The sequence below is a fragment of the Theobroma cacao genome, chromosome 5 (assembly GCF_053813885.1).
Source record: "Theobroma cacao isolate CCN51 chromosome 5, ASM5381388v1, whole genome shotgun sequence".
Taxonomy (NCBI): domain Eukaryota; kingdom Viridiplantae; phylum Streptophyta; class Magnoliopsida; order Malvales; family Malvaceae; genus Theobroma; species Theobroma cacao.
Window position 1 is genome coordinate 26,214,662 of NC_142643.1, and position 9,089 is coordinate 26,223,750.

Consider the following 9,089-nt stretch of genomic DNA (forward strand, 5'->3'; position numbering starts at 1 on the left):
TCGAGTATTCTTTTGTTGTGTATAGACAAACTTAATGTAAATTATTAAGATACGTTATAGACAATATATATACACTTGTTTGGTATGCCAATATGAGTTGGCAAATGTTTAATATTATTTTGACCCTAAGCTATGAAATGTGACTTAGTAATTTATGATGGAATGATGAACATGTCAGATTAATAAGCTTGCTTGGGCTTAGTGGACTATGTCCATTGAGCCCATGCGTCGGTCATGGCCAGGAATTTGGGTCGTGACAACGGCTCTCAGGGTTGAGCGTCGCGACGCTCAACCTTTCTGCCAATCGTTGTTTGTTCAGCGTCGCGACGCTCCATATGAGGGCTGCGACGTTGAAGCATTCTGTTTCAGCGACTAATTGTTGCTTCGTCCAGTGCCGCGGCTCTCCCTTTGAGGGTCGCAGTGTTGAAACATTCTATTTCATGCTGCAACGCTGATTTTTTTTATCAATTACCTATAAAAGGAAACAAAAAACAAAAAAAAATTAACAAATCAAAAGAAATAAATTCTAACTAAACTAAAAACAATTAAAAAAAATAAGTAAAGTTTAGAAACTTGGGTTGTCTCCCAAGAAGCGCTTCATTTATAGTCTTCGGTTGGACTATAGTGCCCCCTTTTTCAGTTCTTCATCCTCGAAATATGGTCTAAGGCTCATCCCATTAACCATGGTTGTTCCTGTATCCTCACTATAAATCTTAATTATTCCACAAGGATAAGCCTTTACTTTTTGAAAGGACCCCACCATCTTTTTTTGCGTTTCCATGGAAAAAGCTTGAAGTATGATCTAGAAAGCAGCATTACTTGTTGTCTAATCTCGAAAGGACAATTAGATGGTGGTGGAGGATGATCCGTTGGTGATTGCTCAACTCTCACAGGCGGAGGTGGTGGCTTAAACTCAAAGATTGGTGCTTGCTCACTTATAGGTGGAGAATTAGGTTCACCTTTTCCTTCATCAATTAGCTCCACTCTATAACAACAATTTGTAGAGCTAGGATGTTTATTTGCATTGAAAATATTAAATTCAACTACCTCTTCTCCAACTTTAAAAGTTATCTTGCCTTCCTTCACATCAATGATTGCGCCTGCGGTAGCCAAGAATGGTCGTCCCAAGATTAAAGGAATTTCTTGATCTTCTTCCATCTCAAGCACAATGAAGTCCACTGGAATGTAAAGATGTCCAACTTTAACCAATACATCCTCAATAATCCCAATAGGATACTTGATTATTCTATTGCTAATTGCAAAGAAACTGTGGTAGGTTGTATCTCCTTAAGTCCAATTTTCTCAGCAATTGACAATGGTATGATTGAAACACCTGCACCCAAATCACATAAAGCTTTAGTAAATTTAAATCTACCAATAGTACAAGGTATAGAAAAACTCCTTGGATCTTTAAGTTTTGGTGGAAGCTTGTTCTAAATTATTGCACTGCACTCCTCAGTAAGTGCCACTATTTCAAAGTCTTCCAGTTTCCTCTTCTTAGTTAAAATGTCTTTTAGAAATTTGACATAACTTGGCATGTTTTCCAAAGCTTCAGCAAAAGGGATGTTTATGTGGAGCTTCTTGAAGGCAGTGAGGAATTTCTCAAACTGTTTATCAAGCCTTTGCTTTTTCAACCTTTGTGGGAATGGTGGTGGAAGGTAATTTGCTTCAGAATTCCCTTGATTTTTAGCTTGCCCATTATCTGTCTTTTCCACTTCAACTTCTTTCTCAACAATTGCCTTGTCATCATCTAGATGCTCCTTTGAAGATTCAATTGATTTTTCATTCACCCCTCCAACTTATTTTCCACTTCTGAGTGTAACTGCATTACAATGTTCCTTACCTTTGGGATTGACTTGTGTATCACTTGGTAAGGCACCTTGGGGTCTACTATTGGTGGAGTTTGCTAGCTGTCCCATTTGGGTCTCAAGATTTCTCAAGGAGGCTCCATAGCTCTTAATTATGGCATCAGTCTTGGACATATATTGCAAGATAAGCTCTTCCACTTAGGACTTCTTTTCAGGAATTGGTGGTCTAGATTGTTTTTGAAAATCAAGAGGCACGTTGGGGTTTGAATTGGAAGGCCCTGCATTGTTGTTCCATGAAAAGTTAGGGTGGTTTCTCCAGCCAGGATTGTATGTATTAGAGTATGGGTTATTCTGTTGCTTGTTGAAGTTCCCCATAAATTGGACTGATGCAACATTGTATGAACATTGATCACTTGAATGGCCATCTCCACACATCTCACCAACTACACATGAATTTTGAATTGCATGGACTCCCAGTGTGTCAATTTTCTTGGACAATGCAGCCACTTGCGCAGCCAAGTTGCCAATTGCATCAATTTCATATGCTCCAACAACTTTTCTCGAACTCGACCTTTTTGAAGGCCATTGATAATTATTTGAAGCCATCTCTTCCAACAAATTATAAGCATCTACAACATTCTTACTCATCAATGCCCCACCATCAGCAACATCAATTGTGGTTTTAATTGACCCAACTAGCCCATTGTAGAATGTCTGAACTTGCAACCAATCAGGAATCCCATGATGTGGACATCTTCGTAGTAGTTCTTTAAACCTCTCCCAAGCTTCATACAAGGACTCACCATCAAATTGTGTGAATGAGGTGATGTCGTTCCTCAACTTTGCAGTCTTTACAGGCAGAAAGAACTTTGTGAGAAACTTTTGAGCCAAGTCCTCCTATGTAGTGATAGACCCATTGAGTAGTGAATTAAGCCAGCTTTTTGCTTTATCCCTCAGAGAGAATGGAAACAGTCTCAACCTAATAGCATCATCAGTTACTCCATTGTATTTAAAAGCATCACAAATCTCCAAGAAATTAACTAAATGAGCATTAGGATCATCACTGAGTAATCCACCAAACTGGACTGAAGACTGGATCATTTGAATGTAAGCTGGTTTAATTTCGAAATTATTTGCATTGATGGAAAGTCTCCTAATGCTTTGGTTCAAACCTTGCAACAGAGGAACTACATAATCTCGTAATGCTCTATTTGCTTCGGGATCTAGATTAATGGCATTATTTCCATTATTATTGTTATCCTCAGCCATTGTCTAATTTAAAGCTGCAACTTGCAAATTCTCCCTTCGATGTCTTCTAAAAGTTCTTTCTATCTCAGAATCAAAAGGAACAAGATTCAAGTTCTCTCTTCTTTGCATACAATGACCAAAGATATCTGCAAGCAAACAAAATCTAAAATTAAAACAAGAAAAATAAAATTTGAAGTAAGACCAAATTGCTTGGTATTAGTATTAGTAAAAAGTCTAGAAACAATTCCCTGACAACGGCGTCAAAAACTTGTCAGTTAAAATCCTACTACGCAAGTATATGTATCGAATAGATAGTATATTAGCAAGCAGGGTATCGATCCTACAGGGAATTGATCTAAAACTTTACTAATTACTAAACTTAGAACAATTCAATCTTATCCAAACAATCAAAATTTATTAATTAACTAAAACTAATTAACTAAAAATAAAACCAACAAGAAAAATCGAAGTAATAATAACTTGAGAAAATATCAAATCAAACAAGCCTAGGATTACAATATCCCTCACACTTCATCTAAATCTTACCTCTCTTCCTTAACTTATTTCAACGGGTTGAATTGCTAACCCAGAGTCCTCAATTATTTATAAGGGTCTCCCGACTCATCCTATAAAAATATCTATTTTAATCAAAACAATATATCCCTATGTGAATTGAAATTAAAACAGACTCATTAAGTTCAGGCTCTAATTTGGCTACATATGGCCTATAGGTATATCCCTATCATCTATGCAAATCAATTAATATGATCACATGCTATCCTAATTTTAGTCTATTCTAAACTCCCTTTCCCAAGTTTGTTTAGGTTCCTAAATCAATTTAATTGGTGGCCAAGCAATTAAAAGCATTAAGAACAAATTGAAATAAACAATTCAAATCCCATTGAAAATAAGTAAGACAGAGATTAAAAACTTAGACTACATGTGAGTTCAATTGCAATTCTAGAAAAAGAAATTTAGCTACTCATAATCGCAAAATAAAATAACATTGTATAAAATTCAACCATTGAAAGTATCAAGAACGATAAAAGCTAAGGAATAAAACCAAACAATATTTGTCGTCTTGATCTCCAAGTTTCAGCCTCAACTTTTAGTTTCTTGAATCTCCCAAAGGTTCTCCTTTAATGTTGCTAAACATATCCTATTTATACTGATAAACTTAACCTAAAGTTCCTTAAGCTAGGGTTTAATTTGGGCTTAAAAGTGTAATGAGAGGTCCAAAAATCAATTGTCCATCTTTACAAATTTCCATTCCCGATACAATACGTTCAGCCATTTGCCGACGTAATTTTATCTATCTTCAAAGCAGAACTGGGCAAAGTGATCTTCATGAAAGTTGTAGGTCTGTCTCTTAGCTTTCCACTGTTTTAAGAATCACATCATTTGGAGTTCTATAGCTCGAGATATAGCCAAAATATCGAAGTATATGCAAGCAGATTCTAGGTCTTTCAACACCTTACTTTCCAAAATTAAGCCCAATCACTTTTAATCCTACAAAAGAAATATAAAAACTAATAAATGATAACCAAATTAAAAAGAATAATATAAAATTAAAATAACTAACTTAAAAGTAGCCTAATTATAAAAACAACTAAAAATAAGTAAATTATAATTAAAAATTGAAGACTTAGCTAATATTTAATAACAAAATTAAAATAAAATAATTCTATAAAATAGAATTATCATGGAGCTATACCAAAACTGATACATCATTTTCCATTGCTCCTTAGGATGTTAAATTCATGTCATATTTCTCTATTTGTGTACTTCATAATAGCCTAAAAATTTCTAGCTCATAGTTAAGCTAGTTCATATGCCAAGCCTTTCAGGCTATATCAAAACACCAAGTTTGATCACGATATAATAGAATTTGATGAACTTATACCAAAAGTATAAACACTTACTTTTAAGTTAACAGCATCATAATCAACTTGTTCACTGCCAAAATCAACGATAAATTATCTTAATCATTGTCTAGAACTATAACCATTGATAGAATGTCATCATCGAATCAAATTATAACCAACCCGTATGAGGTTTTGTACCAATATGCAATATATATATCCATACATATATATTTTCAAAAATTTTAACTTCGAGTAGCCTTAGGCATATCAAGCTCAATAAGCCATCTGTAAAACCAAAATAACCGACAATCAAGTTTAGAATCATTTCTTCTTATAGTTGGTTAGATCATGCTCATCATTTGTGGGGAATACACAAACCTTATTTTAATATTCCATTCTCATACAAGAGTCAACCACTAATTGGCACCATCCCCAAATAGTGTTTTATAGTCGATTTTCTTAGCCAAAATTCGTATTGTAGTGTTCTAATTCTAGGTCATGTCTCATTACCAAATCTTACCTTCAGAATGATTTCCCAAGTTCTAAATAGCCTTAAGTCACTTCAAAAATCCATTTGGGGCCTTAGGGTTTCAAGTTTCTAAAGAGAGAAAGGGAGAGAAAGAGTTGAGAGAAGGAGTTGGGCAAAATTGGCCTGAACCCCTTTTTATTTTTTGCCTTCCTTCTCTGATGTATCAATACATTTTGGTAATGTATCGATACATCTACCCTAATTTTGAATGAATGTATCGATACATTTCAGGCAAAATGCTCCATGCCCAACATGTATCGATACTTTTTGTCAAACCCTGCTCTATAAAGTAATTACGGTGTCATTCACATACTCGATAGAATGTTTGTATATTGAGAAAGCTTGAGAAATTAACAAAAGACGATATTGCCCCTAGAAGTACAGTTAAGTTGATTAAACATTGAACAAGATAAAATCGAGATCTTAAAGATGAAATTGAGAATTTTACAGTCTAGGGATGACTCAAAATGGTAATTCGGAGTTCGAGGTCCGATTTGGAGTCAATCCGAAAAATTGACAAATTAGGGGCAAAATGGTCATTTTGCAATTTGAGGACAAAATGAGAATTTTTAGAAAAGAGCTTCTTAGCCCCATTTGACATGTTTGAGTATGACATGAGTATTGAAGTACAATTGGAAGATTTAGCAGTGAAAAATATGAGTTTTCAGTATTTTTAGAGTATAGGGGCAAAATGATAATTTTGCCACCCAGAATCAAAAATTTAATTTCTAAAATGATTTTGATCAAATTTAATTATTTGGAGTGTGAAATGAGTCTGAGGAGTGAAAATTATGCATTATGGCAAATTTTCAATTTTTGGGGCAAAAATGTAATTTTTGAAAAGTTCGGGGGTAAAAGTGTAATTTTGAAAAATATGCTCCACCAAAACTTTGAAAAAATCTAAAAATTTCACTTAAGACTGGGATAAGTCAAAGGGAATGCATGTTGAAAAAGTAGGACAAGTGGATGGCTAGAAAAAAAAATGAATTAATAAAATATTCAAAATATGAATAAAATAGTATTATTTCATTAAAATAATAAAAACGCATAAAAGAAAAAAATCAGCCCATAACCTATTCTTCTTCTTTAACATTCGGCCAAGCAAGAAACAAGAGAGAGAAAGGAGAAAATAAAACCCTAGCCAAGAAATTTAAAGGGAAAATAGGTAGAAATTCAAAAATCAAGTGAAAAAAAGGTAACATTTCTTAAATTTGTCTTGTGATTTACCTTTCCCATGCATTTCCCATCATTTTTCATGGTTGAATCATGTGATTTGAGGATGATTTCAATTATGGTCATATGGGTTTAGAGAGAGAAAGTTGTTAGATAAATTTGATTTTGAGCTATGTTAGTGTTTAGTGTTAGTTTAACATGTTTATGAGTAAAACAACAAGAAAAATATTTATTTTCTCCATGAATTTCTCTAGGTCGAATCTAGCCAATGGTATGTGAGGATGAGGTTGACTTTATTTTAAGAAAATTGGGTGGAAAAATGATGAATTATGAGGTTGGAAATTAAATGGGAATTTTCGGTGCAATAAATTAAAATTTTTACCCACTAGGGGTAAAAGCGTAATTTATAGTTCGGACTGATAAATTGGACCAAATTCACAGTCATTGAGGTATTGTGGATATAATTGGATAATTGAAATTGAAATGGATGGAATTAGAGTTGAATTGGGGATTTTAGGAATTTACACCGTGTATAGGCGAGTTAAGTCGGACACCGCAATTAAGTGATTGTCCAAACATTTCAAACCCTATCTAGTGCATACACATGGATAAGATCCTGAAATAATTTATGATAAATTGACACAATTTATTGAATTTTGTGTCATGGATTATGGATAGGTGGTGAGTCAATTGTTTCGGGCAAAAGACTACACCCGTGGACCGAGGATAGGAGTATTTCTACTCCTAATACTGTGAGTAAACTTATTATCATTTAATTTATCTAAGGTAGTTTTTATGAAATTTTATAAATTTTATGAAAAATGGATTTAAAAAGGATAAATTTCGTATTTTATAAATAAATGTGTTTTTATAAAATGGTTTTATAAATTGTTTGAAATTAATGATGAATGTTATTTTTTTTAAATAGAGTACATGGAGACTGTGGTTGTTAAGTATGAATTGTATTTTTAATTCAAATGGCTTATGATAGTGTGAGCATGCTTGGCTGGTTTATTGTATTGAAATTACATGAATTGTGGTTTGCCGTGCAAATTAGTAATTATAAAAAAATTACCTTGTTATGCTGTTAAACTATTTTATGATTGTGGTGGGGTTGACCTACACTGCAGTGGCGGGTTTCCGTGGACCATCCTATTAGAGGGGCTCGGTAAACCCAGCTAATTTATTTTACCTCTGTGGGAGAGGCGCGTAGGGTAACTCTTGTGGAGGGGTTTGAGTCCACTTCACGCTTTACCACCACGTGAAAGTGAGATTCAGCCAACGCCAAGGGACGACTGTTTTGTATGAATAAGTCATTTTAACAGCCTTGGCGGACTCAAGTGGATGCTTTGATGACGATCAAGTATCCCCGAGGATGAGTTTTGGCATGAGCCAAATTTTATGAGAAACATAAGCCTTGAAAATCATTTTAATTGAATTATAATTGTTTTCATGGGATGGAATAAATTTCTAAGTTATGAAATGCATATTGTGATGGGATATTTTATTTTCTCCATTTGCTCGGCTTTAGATACTTTAGATGGTATTTGTTTACTCACTGGGATTACAAAATCTCACCCCTTCTTCCTATACAATTTCAGGCTCAGGACAGTTTGTAAATAGTCGAGTAGGACGAGAACTAAGCTCGGAATTACATTATAGAAAGTAAGAGTTCACAATCTTACATCCTCTTGGTCAATTAGGGCCCACGTGTCATTGCAGATCAAATATTATATTTTGATTATCTGTATTTCTATTCATACAATTTTTACTTTACTTTCATGTGCGAAAAAATTATTTACGAATATTTCTATAGAAATTTATTTTATGAGAAAATAGAATATTTTATTTATTATTTTTGAATAGTACTAATTGTCAACAATTTGCTTTTAAATGAATGTTTTAGATATCAAAACTTATTTCTAAGTATGAAATATGCGTTTTCCACCTAATTATTACATTTTTAACCTGTCTCAAAATTTTTGACGAAAATGACAAAAACGCCCTTGTGAGACAGAAATTAAAATTTTATTGTTTTTAGATGAAAAAAAAATGATCTGTATTGTTTTAAAACATGGTTTTTGTAACAGTAAATCACAGAGTAGGTGAGGAACTGATACGAGAGCCTTGCGAGGTCTCGATAGGGTACTCGGAAGATGAGTGCTTATCGGGACATCGTGACGGTTGTCACGGACTCGAAGGTGGTTCCGGGTCGTGACACTTTTCCCTTTGGGTGCTATCTACTTCAAATGTATCGATACATGTTCATCCTTGGCCAAATCTATTAATACATTCTCAAATGTATCGATAAAATATTCTTGTTGGGGTCTTTGTTGTTCATCTTACCATGAATTTATTGATACATTAAGGTTTGTGTCAATACTATCACCCCTGTAGGTAGTTCTAAGGTTCCCAAACTTCAAAAAAATCTAACTTAACACCTAAAAATCCATTCCCTGTTAATCT

General features: G+C 33.9%; 1 non-coding gene across 1 annotated transcript; it reads left to right on the forward strand.

Annotated features, from left to right (window-relative positions):
* The first annotated feature begins 2,544 nt into the window (after positions 1-2,544).
* Positions 2,545-2,651, forward strand: LOC148762512 (small nucleolar RNA R71). The gene has a single exon (XR_016026785.1). It is a non-coding gene; the product is annotated as a small nucleolar RNA R71 (small nucleolar RNA).
* Positions 2,652-9,089: the final 6,438 nt, after the last annotated feature.